The following is a 24,990-nucleotide window of genomic DNA, read 5'->3' as shown; positions in this document are numbered from 1 at the left end:
GAAACCATGCAGGGAGCTGAGTCACAGACCATGCATCTTTTTCCGGCTCTTGGTGGCTCACCTTTTTTCTTTTTTAAAAGTGTTTTAATGTTTTATTTTATTTTATTGTCTTTTTGGGGCTGCACCTGAGGCACATGGAAGTTCCCAGGCTAGGGGCTGAATCAGAGCTGCAGCTGCCAGCAGCCACGCAATGCAGGATCTGAGCTATGTTTGCGACCTACACCACAGCTTATGGCTACGCTGGATCCTTAACCCACTGTGCAGGGCCAGGGATCGAACCTGCACTCTCATAGATGCTAGTTGGGCTCATTACTGCTGAGCTATCATGGGAACTCCCTGCTCCCTTTTTGTGTTTTGCTCCTTGGCTCCGGGTGGAGATCATTCCAGACCTCTAGGAGGTCTGCCTGTCCAGGAGCTCTAGAAGGCTTTACTGGGATCGGGCAGTGGCAGCAGCTGGTCTTGGGGGTCACAGTTGCTGTTGGAGGAAGTTTGGCCTGGTGATATCATACTATGTCATCTTACGGAAAGTCGAGGCCAGGCAGAGGGTCTCTCCCAAGCAATGTGAAGTCATTCCTTGGCGATTACCCCGACCTGGGCCTCTGGTTAGGGGGACGGTCTTGAGGCGGCAGGAGGAGCCTGGGAGACACTTGGTAGCTGCTCCAGGTTGTCGTGGACATGCTAACCCCTCCTTTCACAGAGCTGAGGCTCCTTGCCCTGCTCTGGTTCTCTCTCATGCCCCAGGGAAGAGCACCAGGCTGTGTGAGCTGCAGCAGATTGAAGGGTAGTCCGCGGGGCATGGTTGCCAGGACAGAGCCAGAAGAAACGCTCTCATTCTGTCCTCCCGGCTTATCCATAGGTTGGTAAAAGATCGTTCACATCTGTCCCAGGCTTGCCGTTTGCAAATGTGTAGGAATCAAAACATTCAGCACTTGGAGCACTGCGTGGCGTTGTGGCCATCCTTCAAGCACATGGGTTGGATTCTTGACACGTGGTTTTGGGAGGTTACTGGCGTAGTGCCTTGGCTTTTCGTCGTCCGCAGGTGGCGTCCCCCGAATGCACATGAGTGGATCAGCAACACTCGTGATCCCTTGGCTTGTCTGTCCCCTGGCTGAGTGACCCAGTTAGAGGCCTGGCCCAGGGACCGGATGGGCAAGGTTAGCTGGGCGCCATCAGGGAACCTTCCTGGCTCCTGGCCGGAGGCTCCTGCCATCCTAGTTGTGGGTGTAAACAAACAAGGGAGTAGAGCCCCTGCTGTTGGTTTGGCCCTGGGTCGTTTCCTTTCTGGCCATGCAGATAAATAGAAAAAAGTTAAAAATCAAATGGGCTGGAGATTAGAGCTTGTTTCATGGTGTCACATATATCTTTTGGAAGAAGCCATTGTGCGTGGTCTTTGGGTTTTTCAGCCAATCGTTAACCAAACTTGAACTATTTAGAAGCTCCTTTATGTGTTAACATGTCCAGCGAGGCGAGAATCATTATTGTATGCTCATCAGTGACCAAGCGGAGTGGTTGAAACCTAGTGGAAATCACTGGCTTGTAACTTACCAGCCTGCCTGCGACAGAAGCCCAGCTCTAGCCTCCGTCTGTCTTTCTATTGTCTCTCAGATGGTGAAGTGGCTCGATCCATAAAACGTGTGGTTGCTATGAATTACTGTTGTTGGGAAGGAGCGTTGGAAACATTCTCATTTCTAGATTACCTTTCAAATATTCAAATTCATGCACCAGTAGCATATGGCCAGAACTTTTATTTTTTCACTCAGATGTCTTCCAATGTGCTTCATTGAATTCCAAATCCACATCAGGTTTGAATTTTGAAAATGCCAACTGTATACTCACTGAATGTGAGAAATGAAGAAAACTTTCGTAAATGTTTTTTTTTTTTTTTAAAAAAAAAAAAACACAGTGATTTATTTTTCTGCGTTCGGATAAACCAGCTGTATGGGTTTTTTTTCCTCCCCCCATTTTGCTTTATCTGCAGCTTGATGATAAGGAAGGAGCAGTGGGACCTGTGTATTCTTAGCTAATTTTCTACCATAGCACATGTCAAAGGAAGAAGGACACGGTGGTTTTTCTCATCACCTCTGCAGGCCAGGGGTGTGGGCTTCGCTTTGGGAAGATGGAGATGCCTTTGTCGTTCTCGGGTGGCTGTGTCCCCTCAGTCTGTCCAACATGTTGGGGCATTAATTATCTGATTCTGATTTCTCCCCGTTTGGAGGAGTTCCGTTAGGAGGCACCATTTGTGCTTTCGTTACTTAGTAGGTGGAAGGTTCTCAAGCCCTTGAGCACTAATAAAGAAGGGCTTTTATCTGCTAGATTGTCCTCAGTGGCAAAGAAGATTAGTCCAAATGTATGCGTTTTGCCCACCCTTAATCGGAGGCACTATCATTGGAAAAGTGTTGGCTTGGAAGTCAGAAAACCCTGTGACAAAGCGAGGCCAGGTGCGGGGGCTCTGAGAGGTTCATAAGCCTTGTGATGCTCACTTGTGGACCACCCCCCCCACCCCCTACCCCCGCTGTCAAACATGTTCTGATGCACCAGGGTCCACGTGAAATCGAATCTTGACCATGTTTGTCTCCATTCATAAGTTACCATTCACCGTAAAATAAAACATTGTGTCCCACTAAGAAAAAAAGGCTGCCTAAGGTAATTAGAGACACTCGTTTCAGAGAGTTCCAATGTGGGAAAAAAATGTGCCTTTTAGAATGGGTGAAATACAGTTTAGTCATGAGTTGCCGTCGGGCTCTTGAGATGAGGCTAAATGCTGTAGATTTTATTATAATTTATTTCTAACATAAAAGCTAAAACGCCCATTACCCAGTTTTGGCAGCTCTCAACGTTTTGCAATTTTTGCTTCAGATATCAAAAAAGCGAATAAGTAAAACATGGGCGATACGATGGCAGACCTCTGTGTATCCCTCCCTGGTGCCAGGACTCATCTCTCCCTTGGGGCCCCGCGTAGCCCCCAGTTTGAATTTGGTGCTTATCCTGCCCATGCGTGTTTGTCAGTGTTTATATGTTTGTAATCGTACGTGGATGTCGTCGTCTGCCAGTGTCCGCACCCTCCTTTTTCCTTTTAATCATAGAACCCCAGAGCTTTGGCTGAACACCATCCGCTGGCGATGGCTGAGTGACTGAGCGCTGGCTGATGGGTGAACGTGGAAGGGGTGGGTGCAACATCTGGACTTTTGCCTAAAACGAAGGAGCTATTGTTTTGTATTCTCTCTCCTCCTTGCTTCTGATTAGGACAGGGGCAAGGTGCTAGTGAGCTACTTAAGCCCATACAGATGTGGGAAACCCACGTGGAGACAGCAGAGTGGCAAGATAGAAAAATTCTGGGTCTCGGGAGTTCCCGTGGTGGCTCAGTGGTTAACAAACCCGACTAGGAACCATGAGGCTGCGGGTTCGGTCCCTGGCCTCACTCAGTGGGTTAAGGATCCGGCGTGGCTGTGAGCTGTGGTGTAGGTGGCAGACACAACTCGGATCCCGCGTTGCTGTGGCTGTGGTGAAGTCTGGTGGCTGTAGCTCCGATTCGCCCCCCAGCCTGCGAACCTCCATATGCTGTGGGAGCGGCCCTAGAAAAGGCAAAAAAACCAAAAAAAAAAAAAAAAATTCTGGGTCTCTGCTTTCAGGGTATCAGCTGCCCAGCCACATCCCACTCACTCCCTGCGCTGCCACCAGGCTGCCCACCATCTCGGGCTGTTTCGTGAGAAGTGAAAAACAACCCTGTTTTCACTGAAGTCAGTATTATTTGCTCTCTACTAAAACTGTCCCAATGAGGTTCAAATAGCAAAGGTTACCATTCTGATTATGTACATTCTTAGTGACTTATTGTATTAAACACTTTCCCTTTTCTTACCTAGAGGGGATTAGGGTAAAACATGTTTTTGTAATTCATTGCCTCCTCAGATGGAAAAAGAATATAAGTGATGGCTTTCCCACTTTCCCTCATGTCCAGGCCTGCAGTGGACATGACCCCCTGGAGGGCACGTGGCCTGAGTTCATTATCTTCCTTCCCTGTGGAGATAGAGGAAGTTCATACACCCTGAGGCCAGCTACCCCCTCTGTCCCCAGTGGAGACATTTATAGCCAATGTCACAACAATTTGAGAATTCAAAAGAAAAGTTTCCAATCCCAGGAGAATTTTGAAATTTAAAAATGTGAAATTGGAGAATATTCCAAATGCTAACTCAACATCCAGGTGAGCCTCTTAAGAGGGAGGCCCTCCTGGTCAATTTTCCTCCTCCAAGAGCTGACCCTGTGACCCCCCCAGCCTTGTGTGACAAACAGCAGAGAGGCTGCTCCAGGAAAAAGCCCACTCACACTGGCTGGCCATGCTTGCAGCTCCAGCCAGGGTGCTGAGCTGGTTGCAATGCCCACTCTCAGCAGGGTGGTTATGTGGCCCGGGCACTCTGCCCCCAAGGGCAGCATCTGTGCTAGAGCTTCAGGTGGATTATAGGGGAGTGCAGGGACCACCTCTAATTCTTCCCCATCCGTCAAGCTGTCTGACCACTCACTAGCTCGTGCCTGGTCTCCTGGGTCAAGGTGGCTTCTGGCCTCCAAGGCCGGTCTGGTCTTCACGTTCCCTCTCAAAAGGTGCTTGGAACAGAGTGCGGCAAGGCCCCTGGCCCTTCCTTTTGAGAGGAGCTGGTGCCATTGGTTCCAATCATACCGGATCCACCTTGACCTTGGGCCTTTTCCCTCCCTGCATTAAGAATTGGGTGGTCAGGAGTTCCTGTTGCAGCTCAGTGGTAATGAACCCAACTAGTATCCATGAGGACGCGGGTTTGATCCTGACCCCGCCGAGTGGGGGAAGGATCCGGCGTGGCTGTGAGCTGTGGTATAGGTCACAGACGTGGCTCAGGTCCTGTGTTGCTGTGGCTGTGGTGTAGGCCAAACTGGTGCAGCTCTGATTTGAGCCCTAGCCTCGGAGCTTCCATATGCTGCAGGTACGACCCTAAAAACAACAACAACAACAACAACAACAACAAAACAGAATTGGGGTTGTCAGGTGAGTGGTTCTCACCTGCTGTCTGTGCTTTGCTTGGATGCAAAAGATCGTGGGTGCCTCTTAGGCTATCTGTGCCCTCGGCTTCAAAACACATCAAACAGAGACTGTTGGCATGAATGAAGAGAAGGTGAGCCCTGCTGCAGCTGAGACCTGCAAGCCAAGCTGAGCTCCCCAGCGCCTGTAAATTAAATTCATGGTGGGAAAAAACAAAGCCAAGCGATACCAAATTCCTTCCTCCTACGGAGACTGGAATCTCAGCTGTGCAGAGTCCTGTGCAAGAAGCAAAAGAGGCCCAGGAAGCGGGCGGAGGTCAGCGAGTGCGTTCTGGTCTGGTGGAACCACAGGTGTCCTTGCAGTTCTTCACATTCTGAAAACATGAAACTTAGAAGTGAAAATTCCCTTGAAATACCAGTTCTCATAGCGCTTTGCCTAATAACTAGTTGGCCAGAAATTCAGTTCCCTGTTGAGTGTTTTGTGCCTTCATTGCCACTATCTCAAAAAAAAGTATTTCATTGAAAAATTAAAATGAAACGTAAACTAAAATTTAAAAGCAAGCTGGGGGTGCCCTTGATTGAAATACCCTATAATGCCGAAGAGATGGCAAAAAAAAAAAAAAAAAAAAAAAAGGGAAAGAAAGAAAGAAAGAAGAAAAAAGGCCAAGGCCATTCCCATGTAAAAACATTCAAAAAGGTTTTAAATTATAGGCAAATTGCTCATTAGGTGCCTGGCTTCAGGCTAATTGATCTAGAGTCAAGGGCATCCAAAAGTCGACACTTTTGTGCTCAGGGACACTTTCTCAGGCCTGTGTTCGTCTTATTTCAGACAAAATTCTAATCAACTCTCTTATTTGGTTTCCCAGCCCCTGGCACATTCGATCTGAATCAAAGCAGGGGGGGAACGGCCAGAGCCAGGCCACTTCGTGTGGCCAGCTGATACCCTGACAGCCAGGGAGGGACCAGTGGAGGCCAGAGAAAATTAAAATGTAAATACAGGGATTAGAACATCGCAGTGGCGAGGGGCCTGGTCCTGTGTGTGCTGCCCTGTGTCCCCTCCTGCCTCCTGCTCCTGTGGCTTTGAGGGCCCGTCTGTATCATCATGTGCATCATGCCGGCCAAGTCATGAGAGAGATTTATAACAGGCTGAACCACATGCTGCCATACCCTGCCCAATTCATTGTTTTCTTATACAATCCGTTTTAGAAATGTGTTCTCAAAAGGGACTAAGTCATCAACTCTTGTATTGAAATGTCTTTTGGGAGGCATCGGTTGTGCCAGCCCTCCAGGAGAAGCCTCCCTAGAACGCTGCTCATGAAGATGCCTTCTGCTGCTTCACGAGCTGCCCCCGGCCAACCTAGAACAAATTCAGTGGCCGGGAAAAATTCAGTCCTGCCAAGTCCTCTTTCATCGAAATGCAGCATGCCCAAATCCCAAATCCAGTTAATTCTTCTTCTTCTTCCTTTTTTTTTTTAATTTTTTTTTTTTTTTAAGCATATGCAAGTTCCCGGGCTAGGGGTCGCATCAGAGCTGTAGCTACTGGCCTGTGCCAGTCACACCAATGCCAGATCTGAGCTGTGTCTGTGACCTACACCATGGCTCACAGCAATACCAGATCCTTAACCCACTGAGCAGGGATCAAACCTGAGTCCTCATGGATACAAGTCAGGTTCATTACCACTGAGGCATGACAGGAACTCCCCAAGTCCAGTTAAAATTCTTGATATTCTGGGGGTTGTGGGTAGGCAGTCATGAAAAACCTAATCATGGTGATGCCCATTTTCCATAATCCAGTGGCTGTTGGTCCAGGATGGTTTCCTTCCTTAAGGAGCTACATTAGGATTTTTCCAGAGAAACAGAACCACAGTGCATGTGTAAGTTGTGTGTGTATATATCTTTCTCATGATGGAGCCTGAGAAACCCCTGGCAGGAGACCCAGGAGAGCTGGTGGCACAGTTCCAGTCCAAGGCCAAGGGTCTGAGAACAAGGAACGTTGGTCTAAATTCCAGTCCTGTTGTGGCTCAGTGGGTTAAGAACCCGACCTAGTGTCTGTGAGGTTGTGGGTTCAAGCCCTAGCTTTGCTCAGTGGGTTAAGGATCTGGCATAGCAGCTCTGGATCCAGCATTGACACGGCTGTGGCCTAAGTTCTGATTTGACCCCTGACCAGAAACTTCTGTATGCTGCAGGCAGGTGCGGCCATAAAAAGAAAATAAAAATAATAGTAATAGAATAAATAAAAAATAAGTTCTAGTGCAAGTTTAGGAGAAATCCAAAGCCTCAGTTTGGAAACATGTAGAAAGAGTGAATTTTCCATTACAGGCTGTTTGTTCTATTCAGGCCTCCAGTGGACAGGCTGACTCCTGCCCATGTTGGGAAGGGCAGTCTGCTTCACTCAGTCCATTGATTCCAATCTCATTGAGAAACACCCTCACAGACACGCCCAGGATCGTGTGTAGCCAAGTGTTAGGGTACCCTGTGGCCTCGTCAAGTTGACACATAAAATTAACCATCACAGCAGGCTAATTTATTCGCCTTCTTCTTGCTGCTTCCAACTCCCCTTTCACCCCAAAGCTCAAGGAGCCACTATCCACTGTTCCCTCCAAGGTCCTCTCTGAGGAGTGGCCAGGATTTAGGATGGGACACCTGGGAAGGGAGGGGGTTTGGGGCATGTGACAGGCTGAGAGGATGTGGCTGAGAGGATGTGCTTGGGGGGGGGCAGGTGTTGACCTCAGCCTCAAAGTGGACCCATCTCCTTCCACCACTGTGAGAGGAATGTAGGTGGACGAGGGCTGGAGAGAAGTATTGCCTAAATTCAGCCACCAGCCCTGGTTGATCTCCACGCCCATTCATCTGACACTTAGTATCCATCCTTTTATAAGTATTGTTCCTATAGTTATTTTAAGTCCTTTACCACCTAATACATTTGTGACTATGCCTAGAGGCAGTATGGCTCTTGGAAGGAACATGCGATCTGGTGACAGAAGGCAGAGTTCTGCCGCTGAACATGTGACCCTGGGGCCAGTCACTGACTCTTGGAATCTCAGTGCTCTCCAGAAGGAGGTGAGATGGGCAGTCCTGGCCAAGCTAATTCACAGTATAATGTCATAGTCAAACGAGGTGACTTCTATGAAACACCAATCAAGTATAGATACAGAAGGGGATGCGAACCTCAGGAACAGCTGTTTTTATTGCTGTGTCTCTGCCCCTTAGGTTTGTAAGTACTGGTCAGGGTTGGTGAGTCATCACTGCCTGCCCTGTGGATACCCGAAGACTAGGCTTTATATTGGAACCTAACATCCTCTGGAGATTGCTTACAGAAAGTGACATGCTTGGCTCAGTGGACACGAATCTGATTAGTATTAGTATCTATGAGGACGCAGGTTCCATCCCTGGCCTTGCTCAGTGGGTGAAAGATCTGGCATTGCCATGAGCTGTGGTGTAGGTCACAGATGTGGCTCAGATCCAGTGGTGCTGTGGCTGTGGCTGTGTCATAGGCTGGCTGCTACAGCTCTGATTCGCCCCCTGACCTGGGAACCTCTGTATGCCGATGGTGTGGTCCTAAAAAGACAAAAGACAAAAAAAAAGTGACATGATTCTTTGACCAGTAAGGTGTAGTGTGTAGCCAAGGCTAATTCAATTTAGGAAAATACTAGTTGAACTTTGCCTATCTTTTGTAGGATAATTGTGCCATAGTCCCTGCAAATAAAGTCATGGTTTCTTTAAAACATGCCCGTTCACAGAGTCATAGATCTGCACCTTTAAAGCTTACAATTGATTGTTTCGTACGAAAATTGTATTCCAGTGAAGCAGATCAGCATGCAAATCTAAAGTGTGGCCATTTTCATCTAGATTGAATATTATTAACTAGCCCAAGGGATGGGTTGTAATTAAGATTTTGAACAGCTTACTTTGGTTGACTGTGATGAGTAACCCCAGTATTTAAAGTGGCATCCCCGTTTGAACAATGGGAAGATGGCCCAACGAGACAGTTATTTACACATTTTAGCTTTTAGATGTGATGAAAGAATTTGACTTTTCTCCACCAGTCCAAACATTTGATAAGAGCACAGAGATTTGAACTCGATGCAAATAAGAGAAGGTTCAGATTCCAGGGAAATCACATTTCTTTCTGAATGATGGCAGATTTCCATCTTATTAGCCACTCATTCATTCCTTTTTTCCATGGATTTAGGAACAAAGACCAAGTGGGGACAGATGAAGCCCTTGTTGAGGGTTTATGCTTTTGCCTCATTAAAACTGTTGGATTTACTGCTTGCTAATGCAGCTCTAGTTAGAAGGGAGAACAACTCTTAGCTTGGATCCACTTTGCAAAGTTTGCAAGACCTCCCCCTGCCTTTCACTGAACTGATGTGGCCCACTTCTGAAAGCATCTTCGTTCTGGTGCAGTAGTAAGATAACTGGTCTTAGGTGAGAAGCGATGCTCACCTTTTTTTTTTTTTTTTTTTCCTATGCACGCCGTTTTAAAAGAAGGAAATAAAGTTCTCCATTTCTCCCAGGAGAAGTTAGTGAAAGGCTCCATGCACATTTGCACCACCTTAAGCAGATATCCAGCAGGCTAGGTTGGCACACAGCTCATTTCAGCCAAACCGTATTTTCAGGTGTAGCATATGTATTTAGTACATCATTTGATAATGCTAAAAAAAATATTAAAGCAGTGTGAGACTAAAGGAGAAAGAAGATGAATGTTAGCATTCCCCTGGGGTTCATGGGTGAAGGAATTAACACAGCGTGGCACTCTACCCTAGCTGTGTTTGTTTCCATGGCAACAGCTACGTACATGTTTCAGACTATCTACAGTGACACAGTTGCAGAAATAGTAGCTTGCAGGTTTCTGATATCGCATCAGTGGACAGGCAGCACGCACTATATTAAGTAAGTGTAAAAGAATTTAAAATATAGCTCTGATTCAGATGTATATTAGCTCAGCTAAGCGATGTATCGGGGATTTCGGCTTTCCCCTTCCTCACGACAGCAAAATCTGGGCAAAGTTGAAAGTTGCAAGATTCCAGTCAGACAATTGTCCTTGCTTGGGTAAATATCATCAACTGAAACAAATGTGAGTGAGTTACAAAGGTAAGAAAATGGCCTTGGCAGGTGACATATTTAAGGAGGATATTGTCAGTGAAGTTAATTTTTTGGAGGGGGTTGGTGATGGTTAAGGAATGAAAGCTTTGGTTGAAAATAAAAGCAAATCTTAATGGGTACCAGAATCTTTAACTGCTGCTGAGTTTATGGCAAGTGATGTATTTGAATGTATCGTGGTAAAAATTGCTTTTTATATAAAAATGATCAGATGAGGAGCAGAGAGGTCGATTGGGTAAGCAGTTAAAGAGAAATTGGGGCTCCATTGTCTTTCTGAATGCTTATGTAAATATCTCCCTTCTCGCCAGGATGACCCTGGTTTGTCTTTGACATTCGCTGTTACTTTTTGGTACCATTGACTGTTCTGTGTGTTTATATTATGCTGCCACGTTGTAGCCTGATAAGACTTGAGTGTTGGTTAGAGAGCAGCCAAGTAAAGATGATAGACTTGGTAAGTGTGTGACTTTGCAATCAAATTGTACAGTAATTTAGGAGGAGAAGTGTTCAAATGGGTATTTATTTACAGGCTAGACCTCTGCTTTTGAATAGCAGCCTAGGTATTAGGTTAATGGATTTTGATGTGCACGTTATGATTGCGGGAGCTTTCAAGTATGTTGTAGTTCAATTTATACTGAGTTTTTAATGTCACAATATTTTTATTTATGCCCGTTATTCAGTGTAAGCCTGCATTTACCTTATAGTTTTATTATTCGTGTATCAGAGAAGAGAATGTATCATGGCATGGTGATTTAAGCTTATCTGTTCATTGGAGGAGAATCCATTTTCTGACCATAGGTGGACTTTTACAAAAAGTGTCTGTGCAACTCTTGTCTGTGTGAGATCGTTGTTTTTTGTTTGTTTGTTTGTTTTGTTTTGTTTTTATGTGCACAGGGAACTCTCTCTAGCATCTACTGTACGTTGTTCTTCACAGTCATTATTTGATTCAATATTCAGTGAACACTTATGTTGGGGGGGCAGTTGTTCTGGAGCTTCCTGAACGCCCGGGTATGTGCAGGGAGGGCTGGGACAGATTCTGAATGATAAATCAAGGAGTGAACCCTAGAGCGTTTGACACCACCCCCCCCTTTTTTTCTGCCTTTTTAAATCAGTGATCCAAAATGCAACTAATGTTGAGGGGTCCCGTTGATTCCCATCTGTAGTCCCAGCCACCCGAGATGCAAAGTGAAGTTTGTGTCTTCTGTGGGGAATATGTCTCAGATGGTGGCTCCTACTCAAGGTAGCTCCTTTTGCAGAGGGGGAGTCTCTCTGTTTATTTTCATACTCAGGGCTGTAGTTTTGAGATCCCAGCACATCGGGGGGACCCACAGCCCTTCCCCCATGCCCTGCGTTGCCTGGCACGGGCCCAGGGGGTCACGGTGGGCAGCTTCTCTCTGTGACAGCTGCAGGAAGCCACCTGTGCTTGGCCTCTCAGGACTGAGGAACCAAATACCATGGGTATGAGGCTTTACTTGATGTTCTGCTATTACATTTGAGGGGCCCTGGAAACTTTGGGTTCATTAGCCTTGAGCGCCGAAGCTGGAAATCAAGAAAGTGCCAGGGAATGACTTTGGATGATTGGTTCAGTTTTTGTCTGTTCGGGAGGGCAAGCCCTTCCAACAGTTGAGACGTTGGTAGAATTTTTTTCATCACCCTGAATATTTTCCAGTGTTTAAAAAAACAAAAACAAAAAAAAACTTCCCCAAACACCGGCCTATGCCATATTATGTTAACTCTCTCGTAACCTTAGAAAAACCCATCAACCAAATGTAAACCCCTAGGCCAAACTAGTCATTTGAATGTAAAATCCTGGCAGTCTTTGTAGGAAACTCTGTTGCTTCCATTTGAAGGGCCAGGAAATTGATTTGGAAAAAAATAAATACGAGGGATTCCCAAATAGTGGCAGCATGGAACGAATGAGAGAAAAACGAAGGTAGAGACTGATCTTATTACCAGTCTTAAACGGTCGTCGAATTGCCAGGATAAACTTCCTGGGGCAAAGCTCATTTGAAGTCTCCCCTGCCCGGTCATCTCTGAAGGTTCTCAGTGCTCACAGGGTCAGAGCCAGTCCCCAGGCTGGCAACCAGCGCGCTTTCCGCCATGAGTCCCTTTCTGGCCTTTGCCGTCCCTCGGTCTCTTTCTTGAGCATCCCTAGGGTGCTAAGAACTGTATCCTGGCCACCTGGGGAGGTTCCTGGGCCTTGGCTCTTGGTGCTGTCTCTGCCCAGATTCCTTCCTTCCTAGCCGCAACTTCCTAGCCTCAACTCCCATTCCTCCAAAAAAAACCTTAGCCATCTCTCACTCTTGCCCTCACTGGGGTGATTTTTCCATCGTTCCTGTTCCCACAATGACAGCACGTATTTCACTGTGTTTTTATGACTTGTGTCTTTTCTTAACTGTGATGTAAACGTATCAAAGACAAAGAACCCTGATCGAGGCACTTCCGGTAGCTTTTGCCATACCTGGAACAGCCCTTCAAACTTGTAGTTCGTGGCATTCTTAAAACCTTGCCAAGATACCTGTCATTGAACAGTCTTCTGCTCAGAGGAAGTCTGTTGGCTACTGGGATTCCTCAGGTTTATGTCTGTCACGGCACCAGGCATCAGGACAAACTCAGCCACCTTCAGATGCTTCCAGGCTTCTGGTTGTGGGGCATCATCTAGACACAGAAATCAGGTGAATGGCTGATATTTTCTTCATTTGCACCAAGTCAAAGATTTGCACCAAGTCAAAGGGACCATAGGGAGCTAAACTCCTATTATGGAGAAAGAAAATTGTGAACTTGAACTGTTAAGTGACTTTTCCAAAGCCACATAGTTGGTTAGTGAACCAGGTGTGGGGATCCAGCTGATATTATCTGTCTCCTGAGCCTTCCTGGCTGTGGCCTTGAGTTCCCCTGAAGACCCAGCCAATCAGCTGTTGCTTTCTGCCCCTTGTTGGGATTGGCTGGCTTTCTTTCTGTAAACACTGTCATCCCGCAAGAGTCCCGTTGACCACTCCTTGCTAAAGGCTGATATCACTGGGATAGAATTAAAAACAAAAGCGGACTGAGAGCTGAACGCAAGGGGGCCGAGAGCAAGGCTAGCAATTCTTTAGCCATCACCTCGCTGGCGCTACGGCAGCTGCTGAAATCGGTCAAGTTCAGACCCTTAAAAAGAGTGGAAAAAAGAAAACACATACTTTCCAGCGCCTGGGCGCTGCACAGCCGGGCCAGCTGGGCGTAGCTCTGTGGCCAAAAGATCGCTTTAGTTTCAGAAATATGAGCCCCCGAGCTTACATCCAGGGAGGGAACTGTGGCTGCAAGGGGGCCTAATTTGGCCTAACATTTCTGGCTTTCCTCCTGCCTGCAGTTCTAACAGACACAGCTCCTATGGGAAGCCCATAGTCTCTAAAGAAAGCAGCAGCCCTCCATGTTGACATAAGGAGCAGGCTGTGAGTGTGTGTACGTGTGTCTGTATTTAAAGGCCTGCATCTGAGGTTGAAACCAGCTCTTTAAGAGGGACTCTTGGTTTTCTGTGTAAACGTGTATTTCCTCTGGTCTGGAGTTAACGTGTTAAGGGAATAAAGCACAATTCAGGTTTCTGAGTTGGAAGCCTGATTAATCTCTCTGCCAGTTACATATGGAAATAAATTAGTAAATGGTCCATCTGGGATGAAACTACTGCAGAGATGATAAATTATCACCGTCATATGTCTGTGTGGCTGCAGACAGAGTTGTGCTTACCAGGAGCTGCTGAAAGATTACTGGATGCTCTGTCGTGGTCAGAGGAATAAAAGTTTAAAAAAAAATTAGAAGTAGGAGTTCCCTGGTGGCCTACCAGTTAAGGATCTGGTGTTGTCATTGCTGTGACTCAGGTCGTGCAGGTTCAGTCCCTGGCCCGGGAATTCTACATGTGGCAGGTGCAGCAAAAAAAAAAAAAAAAAAAAAATTTATGTAAAAAATTTACCTTGAAATGTTTCTCGGGAGGATGGTTTGGTTGATGAACTGCTCTATCTGTAAATATTTAAAAAGAGAATCTGAAGGGCATAAGAAACAGTTCACTTTCATATTTTCAAAAGCCAATACAGTAACAAGTGTTGATTGGTACCCAGTGTCTGTGAGTAGGATAGTATAGTTATATATACAATAAAAATATACCCCTGTGTAATATTGCACTTTACAATTTTCATAGCAACTTCTTGTCTGTTTTCTTATTTAAATTTAGAAGAAGGTGGAGCAAGTCAGTGTCTCTAATTCTTTTTTTTTTTTTTGTCCTTTTGTCTTTTTAGGGCTGCACCTTCGGCATATGGAGGTTCCCAGGCTAGGGGTCGAATCAGAGCTATAGCCGCCGGCTCACGCCAGAGCCACAGCAACACGGGATCCGAGCCGCGTCTGCGACCTATACCACAGCTCACGGCAACGCCGGATCCTTAACCCACTGAGTGAGGCCAGGGATCGAACCTGCAACCTCATGGTTCCTAGTCAGATTTGTTTCCACTGTGCCACAACAGGAACTCCAAGTGTCTCTAATTCTTGATGGATGAAAAACTGAAGTTTAGGAAGTTAAGCATCTTGCCCATAATGACGCAGATGGCTAAATGGCAGATCTGGATGACCAACCCGTTCTGAATCCAGCTTCCTTTCCAATAGAGTCTTGCATGATATTGAAAACATTCCAGTTTCCCATCATGCATCTAGCTGCACCGTGAGCCTTCTATTTATGTCAGTTTTCTGAAAACAAAAGACATACCTTTTTGATTATGAAAAGTAGGGTTTTTTCTCTAATTGGAGGTGCGGGTTATTGGTTTAACTTTGGGGAGGCATGTTTTATTTATTTTTTTTTGATTGAAGTATAATGACATAAAATTGTGTTAGGTTCAGGTGTATGACATAATGATTTAATATTGGTATATATTGCTAAGTGATCGCCCCAATACGTCCAGTTGACATCTACCCCCTTACAGAGTTTCAAAAACATTTCCTTGTGGTGAAAACTTTGAAGATCTACTCTCTTAGCAACTTTCAAGGATGCAACACAGAATTATTAACGTAGTCACCCTGCCGTAAACCGTCTCCATGACTTAACTTTATCTCACTGGAAGCCTATACCCTTTGATCCTCTATACCCATTTCTCCCACCCTCTGCTTTAACTTTGCCTTTTGACTAAGGCTCACCACTCTCCACTTGAGTTATAACGCTAAAACCATCAATGCCCTTAGGGGCTTTTTAGGTGTGATAACATTTTGCCCCTTTGCAGAATGGCCTGAGGCTACTGTGACATCCAGCTTCTTTTGCCTACTTTAAAATTTTCTCTTGTGTCTTCCTCCAGAGTAAACCTGGAGCAGTTCATCCTTGAAGCAGCCGAGGTGCCCCCCTCTAGAAAATGCAGTACAAAAAATACCGGACTTAGAAATCATTCCATCACCTGGGTTATCCGTCTCAACACACAGACAGCAGATGCCGCTGGGGGCGGGGTGGGGGGGGGCTTCTTCTCACAAGAAAGAGAAGCAGGGGGGCCCCTAGCATTTACCTGTCTGTACCTGGCAGTAACCTTGTCTCATCCAGATCACCTCCAAGTTACTCACCTTTCAGCCAGACCTGGTTTCTCCATGACCTGAATAGCCCTCACGCTGTCTTAACTCTAGGCGTTGACTTCAGCTTTGACCTGTTCCCACTTGGCACAGTTCTGTCCAGGTCTCAAGGCCCACAGTGACTGTCCTTGGGATGATGCTTTCCCTTACTTGCCTCCCCACCCCAACCAGAAACAAGCCTTCTAACTGTTTGTCAGAGGCAGTAACCCAGTCTTTCTCTCTTTGACTTGCCTGTGGACCTGTCCTTCCTTCCAGAGTGGACAGTACATTTCCCGGAGGCAGGGATGTCATCTTATCTCTCTGACTCTTCCTCCCTCTCCAGTCCCTAGCCTGATACTTTGTCCTCAACTGAAGCTTGACATGCCGTAGAGTTATTTTATGTTACAATGATAGATTCAGTGTCTTTGGATGGGGGCTAAATTAATGATTGAAGATGTAGCAGAATCACTCGGAGGGCTTGTTAAAACACATCACTGCGCTCTACCTCTGAATATTCAGATTCAGGGGTTCTTGGAGGGGACCAAAAGTTTGCATTTCCAACGAACTCTCAGGTGACATTGCTGCTGCTCTTTAGGGACCATAGTTTGAGAACCACCGAGCGAATGAAATTATTTTCTAACATCCTCACAGTAAAGCTCCTAGGCACATAGCATTCCTTTCATTAGAGTCTCTTGATTGATGTGTCTTCCTCGAGGGGGAGGCCAAAAAAATCCTCCATCAGAAATTATTATGCAGAATTCCCTTCGTGGCTCAGTGATTAACGAACCCGACTAGGATCCATGAGGATGTGGGTTCCCCTGTTCCTGGCCTTGCCCAGTGGGTTAAGGATCCAGCCTTGCTGTGAGCTGTGGTGCAGGCTGTCAGCTACAGCTCCGATTCAACCCCTAGCTTGGGAACCTCCATATGCAGCAAGTAAAAAAAAAAGCAAAAGAAAAAAAGAAATTATTATGCAGTCTATTGCATGTGCCCATTTTTCTGTTTCGCAAGATGATCGGGTATCTGTGGCCCCGACACGTGCAGCCCATTTTGTGAGTTTAGGTCAATGAGCTCTCTTTCTCCAGGAATAGAGCCGGAGTCATTTTATTTGACAACAGCATAGAGAGTCATTGACTTTGCAGCTTGTATGCGTGGTCTGCCCAGAGGTTCAAGGCCGCGTGAGTGGTGGAACGTTGGCCTTGAATGCTTGCTGCTGCTCTGAAGTTTTTCTTCTTGGCCTTGAATGCTTGCTGCTGCTCTGAAGTTTTTCTTCTTATAGGTGACTGTTTCAGTGGCAGCTGTAGTAAATTAAGATACTCTCACCGTATCCGTGGCACGTATTTTCACATCTCTGCGTCCTTTTATGCCCCGTGAAGCAGTTTCAAGAACACTATCACGAAAGACCCAATGCTTCAACACCTTTCCAGGAAATAAAGAGGTACGGTCACAGGTGACGTTTTTCCACGGACGTGTGTCATCTTTTAGAGAGTCAGGTCAGACGGCATTCGCTGTGCTTGAGAGGGTTCTCTCCCCCGCTGCTCTAATCCCGTCTCCCTTCTGCTCTTCCCCACCAGCCACTAGACGTGTCATCTCCGAGAAGACCAGTGTTCTCTTGACCATGGAGGCCTCTCTGTCCTTTCTGTGACTGGAGCAATGGTGACCTCGGTTTCCTGGACCCATTCTGACTCAGGTAACCGGGCTTTGTCTTTCCCAGCTGGCTCCCACCTCGTGGAGGTGGCACTGAATACATGAAATCCCAAAGTTACATTTAAATGCAAATTCCAAAAGGATTGTTTCTCCAACACTTGAAAGAGGCCCCCCCCCACTTCCTCCCAATCTTCTTCATGATCAATTCCTGCAGCTGGTCAGACTGACCATGTGGTCCATCAGTTTAGGCATTAAGATAATGAGCATGTTGGAGTTCCCATGTGGCTCAGCAGGTTAAGGCCCTGGTGTTGTCATTCCTCTAGGGGCTCGAGCTGCTGCAGTGACATGGGTTTGAGCCCTGGCCCAGGAACTTACACATGTGGTGGGCACGGCCAAAAAAAAAAAAGATAATAAGAATGTCGAGTCACATCCGTATTTAAAATTAAAATTTTGGTGTGTGTCATAGACACACAAAGCGATGGGAACATTGCTGGGAATTTTTGTCTAGAAACCGTCATCTACCGTATGTTGTTCCTTTAAATTATTTTCTTTCCTGCACTACTGTGTTTCACCTGAATTATATTCATCTTTCTAATGTTGGGCCTTTTGAGTCTCATAAGTATGACTGAGTATCTATTATGTGTTCTTGGGACAGGTGGGGATAAAAAGCTATAAGGCGTATGAAAATAGGAGATATATCCTTGTGCCACTCATGCCTTAGCCAAAGGGGCACGACTTACTTGCAGGAAGATGGCGGGGGTGGTACTCAGCTTCTGGCTGGGCTCTGCCCTCGTGGTGAATCGAGAGGCTCTGATGATTGGGACTGAAATAATTAGAGAAGAATTCACCGAAAAGGGGGACCGCCAATAGGTTTTGTCACCATGGACGTTAGGCCCAGAAGGCGAGAATGAGCCAGTCGTGAGTCCAGCCAGCAAGGGCTGCCTGGGCTAGACGGGTCTTGGAGGACCCCGAGACTCAGTCCCAGCCGGAGCCGGGTGTCCCCACAGGGCTTGGGGCCTTTACGGGGGCCCTGAGGAAACCCAACCTGCCAGCCTCCTCCAGGGGACCCCAGCCGCTGTTGCCCCAGCCCTGGCTTGGCTGCTGCCTTGCCAACCTTCTGCTTCTTTGGGCTTGTCACACCTGGTTGTTTATGCTCACACACCTGCACCGGTCCCCTCCACATTCTGCCTGGCAGATGTGGCTTGACAGGGCCCTGGGATGAAGCAGATGCTGGTGAGAGCAGTTCCTGGAGAGTCACAAGGTGTGATTCTGAGCTGAGACGTGGAATGGAAGGAGAGGAAGCAGAAGCCAGGAACAGGAGTTCGTAGGTTGTTGGCAAGGGTGCACCAGGAGTTCTGGAAGCTGGAGTTCCCATTGTGGCTCAGTGGGTTAAGAACCTGGCACAGTGTCTGTGAGGCCTTGGGTTCGATCCCTGGCCTTGCTCAGTGGGTTAAGGATCCAGTGTGGCTGAAAGCTATGGGTAGGTTACAGATGCCTCTTGGATCTGGCATTGCTGTGACTGTGGCGTAGGCCGCAGTTGCAGCTCCAATTGGACCCCTAGCCTGGGAACCTCCATAGGCCGTGGGTATGGCCATAAAGAGAGAGAGAGAGAAAAAAAAAAAAAAAGAGTTCTGAAAGCCAGAATTCAGGGCGGGGCTCAAGGCTGAAGCTGGGCCATCTTTAGGGATGGGAGCCCAGTGGGCTGATTCATCCTGCAGCGGCCCAACCAGCCCTGTCCTCAACTTGCTCTCTCAGATAAAGCAGTGGCCACTTTTAATGCTACAAAAGCATTGAATCTGAGTAAGTGCATCAGAAACCAGAAAGTATTTACTTTCTGACCTCTTACAGCAAAAAAAATGTGCCCTGGGTTTTGAGGGTGCTGCCGAGGGTCCCCTCCCGAGGCTCTGTCCGCCAGGCCTGCGTGGCCCCACTCCACCTGCCTAGGGAGCTCCAGTGCTTCTGGAACTGAGAGCCTGGCTGATCCAGGGGCTTGGACCTTCCTGGCATCAGAGCCCTGGGTCACCAGGAAGTGGATGAACCAGAAAAACAGTACCTGTGTTCTCTTCCCAAGAAAGTGATTGCCTAATCCCTCGCAGCCCCGCCTCTCCTAAGCCTGGGGTGGGTCTACCAGGGCGTGCCAGGTAGGGCCCGCTGCCTGTGAGCAGTGTAAGCTGAGATGGTTTTTACATTTTTAAACGATTGGAAACAATTAAAAGAAGAAGACTATATTCTGCCTTGTAGAAATGATATGGAATTCAGAGTTCCATGTCCCCTGATTAAACTTTACTGGAACACAGATGTGCTTATTCCCTTGCGGATCCTCTATGGCAGTTCGTTTGTGTGGTTGGTTGGTTGTTTTGGCTGTGCCTGCGGCATGCTGAAGTTCCCGGGCCAGGCATCAAACCTGCACCATAGCAGCGTCCTGAGCTGCAGCAGTGACAATGCTGGATCCTTAGCCTCTTGAGCCACACAGGACCTCCTTGAGCAGTTTTTAATGCTACAAAAGCCTTGAATCTGAATAAGCGCATCAGAAACCAGAAAGTATTTACTTTCTGACCTTTTATAGCAAAAAAAATGTGCCATCCTCTGGCTTAGACAATTGTGTGATGCAGGTGTTTGCAAAATTAGAGGAGTAGAACTTTTTCCCTCATAAAGAAAATAGGCTTGAAGGATAAGTAGGATTTGAATAAGCAAGAGAGGAATCTTTTAGATTGCAATAGAGCATGGCTCGTACTGTAGTTGGATTTTTCTGTTCGTCTAACTTTCAGTTAAAGCCGTATGTGGCATTGAGGCTATTTCATGTCGGGAACCCGGTCACGAGGGTTGTCTGGAAAATGAGGCATTCAGGCTTCTGGGTTCACGAAAACGTTGGAACAAATCAGCACCAAATTAAAATATACTCTGCCTTGTGGAACTTTTTTCTTTTTACTTGGCACGGGGTGTGAACTGTTTTATTTTAAACCCAATAAGCATTTTGTTCTAAATAGGGTAAACATGGCAGATTCGCCATAAGTAAGCTGTGGTGTTTCATCTTGGCAACATTTCCCCAAATCCGGTGGGATTTTATGATACTATTGAGTAAAAACTGCAGAACGTTGGAAATGTGGCTTCTGATTCTACCGACGACGGGAGCCAGGGCAGGTTGTGTCTACTGGGTTTAAAACCTATACCCCAAGCCTCAGGGCTTGGTGCAATAAAAATTTATTTCTCACCCAGAGTGGCTTTCCTGCCTCCAGCGTTCTGAGGTTTCAAGCCCCTGCCCCCATCTTGTGACACCTTCCTCTCCAAATGTGGCTTCCTGGTTGCTTCAATGTGTGAAAAAAAAAGGAGATGAGAAGGTGACACAGCCATTCTTAGGTGCCTCAGTCTAGAACTGACTCAGGCCGATTGCACGTCCACCATCCAATGGCCAGAATAGTCATGTGACTCTGTCTCACTGCCAGGAGGCTGGAAAGTAGGGATGGTTGGAGTGCCCCCCAACCCCCGCCCCTGTAACACCCGGGCACTGTGGGAATAAAGCCCAGACTTTATCTGCGCTTGCGTCTGCTCACCGCTGGAGGGTAATTAACCCAGACATACATTTTTTTCACATGGCTCATGAAAGGCTCAAATAAGACACACGAAAGACCTGTAAACAGTACAGCAATGGTGAAATACGTAAGGTGTCATCGTCCCCTAATTTCTTTACCAGGTCTCAAATGCTGGAGGGCTGGAGTCAGGGTGGTCCCACACACCCTGTATGCCTGGGACCATCCTAGCCTTTGCCAGTTGACCCGACGTAATTATTGTACAGCCCTTCCTTTCATGTGGTCTGCTCACCCTTGCCTGACCCCCCCCCCCGGTCATCCCTGAAGGTCATCCCTGAAGACTCATGTGAGCCACTGTACATTGAGCTTCTTCGAAGGGTCACACCATTCTAAGATTTTGCCCGCCTTGGTTCATTGGATCCCCCAAACAAACTAGCGAAATAGATAGAAGTAATCTCACTTTAAGATGAGGTGACAGATGCCGAAAGGTTTGCATTGATCGCAGAGCTAGCGAGTGGCACCGCTTGGCTTTGAATCCAGGTCTGTCTTGTTCTTAAGCAGATTCCATGGGATCGCTTCACTCATCTTAGGACGATTGTGCCCTTGACCATACGGGGCCCCACTCCCCTGACACTGGCTTAGGACTCTGTTCCTGGACCACACACTGGGAGAGGGTGACAGCCCTGTGTGTGAGTGTGAGTCCAGTCCTTCCTGACCCTGATGAGGAGACAAGCCGTGGAATCACACAGTGGTTCTCCAGAGCCAGCAGGTAGCAGGACCAAGGCTGGAAGCATGGCTCCTGACTACCAGTTGGTCCCTTAATTTTCTTTTCTTTCTCTTTTGTCTTTTTAGGGCCACGCTGGCTGCATATGGAGGTTCCTAGGCTAAGGGTCAAATGGGAGCTGCAGCTGGCAGCCTATGCCATAGGCACAGCAATGCTAGATCCGAGCCACGTCTGTGACCTACACCACAGCTCACAGCAATGCTGGGTCCTTAACCCACTGAGCGAGGCCAAGGATTGAACTCATGTCCTTATGGACACTAGTCAAGTTTGTTACTGCTGAGCCAGAACAGGAACTCCCCACCTCGTCTCTTTCCACCCCTCTTCCCTGATGTTGACAACGGCAGCTTGTTTGAAAAGTAAAAACAGCATTATACACACAGGGAGAAAAGATTTTATTTTGAAAACCTAGGGTAGAGGAGAACTCCAGCCAGTGAGGACTTGCCATGTGCTGTGTCGTTGATCCAAACAGACATCTTCCCAGTATAAACAGTGAGTAGAAACTGAGTTCCATGTTCAAGGAGCTTGTTGACAGATTTCTTTATTTAAAAAAAAAAAAAAAGCCAAACCACAACCAAAGACCAGTTTGCTTGTAGACTAATATCAGTCAAAAACCCATCTACTCATGAGATTATATTAATTTCCCTAGTTCCTGGTCTTCCTAATCACTGTTCCAAACTGACCCTGGGGAATCAAAGAGAACAGTCTCTGAAAGATGGAGCAAGGGTGGCAGAGTCCTCTATTGCATGGCTTGCTTCGAGAAACCCCCCCAGAAAATTATACATGTGCTTCCTAAATGTACCAAGACAACTAAAGGAAGTCCATTATGAAAGAAAAATTAGATGGAAATTTCTAATGCCATCTCATAAACAATATAGGAATAACTTTAAAATATTCTGCTTTAAGCATGCATTTAATTTGTGCTCTGGGAACCAAATAATGTTGCTAAGATAAAACAGTCTAATAATGATTTATGTAAATTTATTTGTACAAAGTAATGGTGTAGTTGCCTATAGCAAATTGCTTGGAATATGAAATGACATTTATGAGGTCTTTTTTTTTTTTTCCCCTCCTCTGAATGAATACAATAGAGAAAATAAGCCACTCCAAAAGAAAAAAAACAAATCCATGTTCAAAATGGAGTCTGATGCCCAGAAAAAGCAGAGGCAACTGGACAGGTTAGGGGGTGTGTAAATAGTCCAGAACCCCAATTTAGTAGTTCCCCTTGTGGCACAGTGGGTTTGGCGGTGTCGCTGCAGCATCTGGATGCAGGTTCAGTCCCCGGGCAGGCACCGTGGTTTTAAGGATCCAGCCTTGCCACAGCTGCAACATAAGTCAAAACTGCGGCTGAGATCTGATCCCTAGCCCTGGAACTCCCTATGTTGTGGGGCGGCCAAAAAAAGAAAACAATGACAGCAATAAACTCAATTCATTGTTTTCTTGTGATGGTCTCATTCTTTGAGCCATTTGTAAAGCCACACAAAGGGTGTGTATGTTAGATTCTTAGAAGGCTAGAACCCTTTATTTCAGCGATCATAAGCTGTGCCAACACCAAAGCTCTTTCAGAAGCGCCGACGACAGATCACTTGTCACAGTGCCCTGAGAGACAGGGTACTTATAACACGGGGTGCCAAGAGGCCAAATGTAATTAAAAATCGGGTGATTAATCTCAGTTACCACTTTCATGCCACAGGAAGTTATGCTGGAGTCATAAATGGGGCCCAAATGTGAATAAACAAAACAAAAAACCCTCCCCAGGACTGACGCATAGCCCTTTGGGGAGTTTTCCTATGACTGCCCTGTTAGCACGTTTGGTCATGGCTCTAACGTGTTTCCCGGAAATGTTTCATTACATGGCAATCCCTATAGATGTAACAGAGACAGTTTCTGGATCTATGCTTTGGCCTCACAAATAAATGCCCAGTAGAATTTGCCAGGACCTATACTATTCGGAAAAGCTGTGATATAAACACCTTTGTGATGGAGAGCATCGAATTTTTTTTCTTAGCGTATTTTTACTGTCTCACTTGGTCGTCAGCCCCATTTCTGTGAGGTGGGGAAGTGTGTGTATTCTGTTGTGCAGAGAAATTGAGGGGCTGCAGAAAGGAGACATCGGCAGGGTAAGGGGAGAGCCTCCCCACGAATGTCGGTCCCACGGTCACATCACAAACTAAAGCAGATGAAAGAGATTTGTGCGCTTTGGAGGGCTTGCTTTATGTAAAACAAGTGCAGCGTTTGGGTCCCTCATAAGCCATCGTGGAATCGCCCCGACGATGCCGAGGGAAAGGCTTTGTTCGATTGGACGGGACGACTGCTGTGCTGGGGCCAAGGCCTGAGGGCGGACGCTAGGGCTCCTGAGAGACAGGGCATGAAGCTTGAGCAGGACTTTAAAGTGAATGAACATTGAATGAGACCAGCGCTGGCTTCTAGGAACCAGGGGGTGGCCTGGGTGTTCAGCAGTGCCAGTTAAAGTTCAGGTCCTGTAAAAGCGGCAGCTCGCTCAGTGGGTTAAGGATTGGGGATTGGCTCGGATCCCACGTTGCCGTGGCTGTGGTGTAGGCGGGCAGCTGGAGCTCTGATTCAGCCCCTAGCCTGGGAACTTCTGTATGCCACAGGTGCAGGCCTAAAAAGACCAAAAAAAAAAAAAAATCGAGAGCTTGTGGCTTGTGTGCCTTCCTTGTGGCAAGGATCCTGGGGGAGGCAGGGATGTTAGGGCAAAGATAGCCACCCTGGCTTCAGATTCCTGTCCCCACCTTTCCAGCTGAAAAGGCTTTGGGTATGATTTCTGAGCTGTGGATTTCTAGGAAATAATGTAAGGTATCAGATTCTCCATTTCCCCATCTGTGAAATGGGGATAATGATATTTACCTTAAAGAGTTGGCAGGAGAATTCAATAAAATAATTCTTACAATATATTTGGCACAGGGGGTAGGGGGTTGGGTGAAATAGGTGGAGGGGATTAAGAAATACCGACTTCCAGCCATAAGAGAAATAAGTCACGGGAATGTAACTCACAGCATAAGCAAGAGCGTCAGTAGTGCTGTTATAATTGTACGTGGTGAGAGATGTTACTGGACTTGTGCTGATGCTTCTTCTTTTTAGGGCTGCACCTGCAGCATATGGAGGTTCCCAGGCTAGGGATCGAATCAGAGCTGCACCTGCTGGCCTACACCACCGCCATAGCAATGCCAGATCCTCAACCCGCTGATTGAGGCCAGGGATCGAACCTGCATCCTCACAGATACTAGCAGGACTCGTTTCCACTGCGCCACAAGGGGAGCTCCCTTTGGAGATCCTTTCCTAATGTAGTCTATGGTCAGATCACCATGTTGTTGTACCCTTGAAACTAACATCATATTGTATGTCAAATTTACTTCAATAAAAATT

The 24,990-nt window shown here is 46.8% G+C and overlaps 1 protein-coding gene across 7 annotated transcripts in view; it reads left to right on the top strand.

The window, feature by feature from the left end:
• Positions 1 to 24,990, top strand: part of FOXN3 (forkhead box N3) — a 415,529-nt gene that overhangs the window by 95,198 nt on the left and 295,341 nt on the right. For all 7 annotated transcript variants that reach the window (XM_047796330.1, XM_047796332.1, XM_047796329.1 and 4 more), the window contains one exon: positions 17,223 to 17,338. The gene's annotated coding sequence lies outside the window, so the exon portion shown is untranslated. The remainder of the gene's footprint in view (positions 1 to 17,222; positions 17,339 to 24,990) is intronic.

This window comes from Phacochoerus africanus, chromosome 9, assembly GCF_016906955.1.
Source record: "Phacochoerus africanus isolate WHEZ1 chromosome 9, ROS_Pafr_v1, whole genome shotgun sequence".
NCBI classification, from domain to species: domain Eukaryota; kingdom Metazoa; phylum Chordata; class Mammalia; order Artiodactyla; family Suidae; genus Phacochoerus; species Phacochoerus africanus.
Note: the sequence above shows the minus strand (reverse complement) of the source record. Positions and strands in the feature narration are given on the sequence as shown.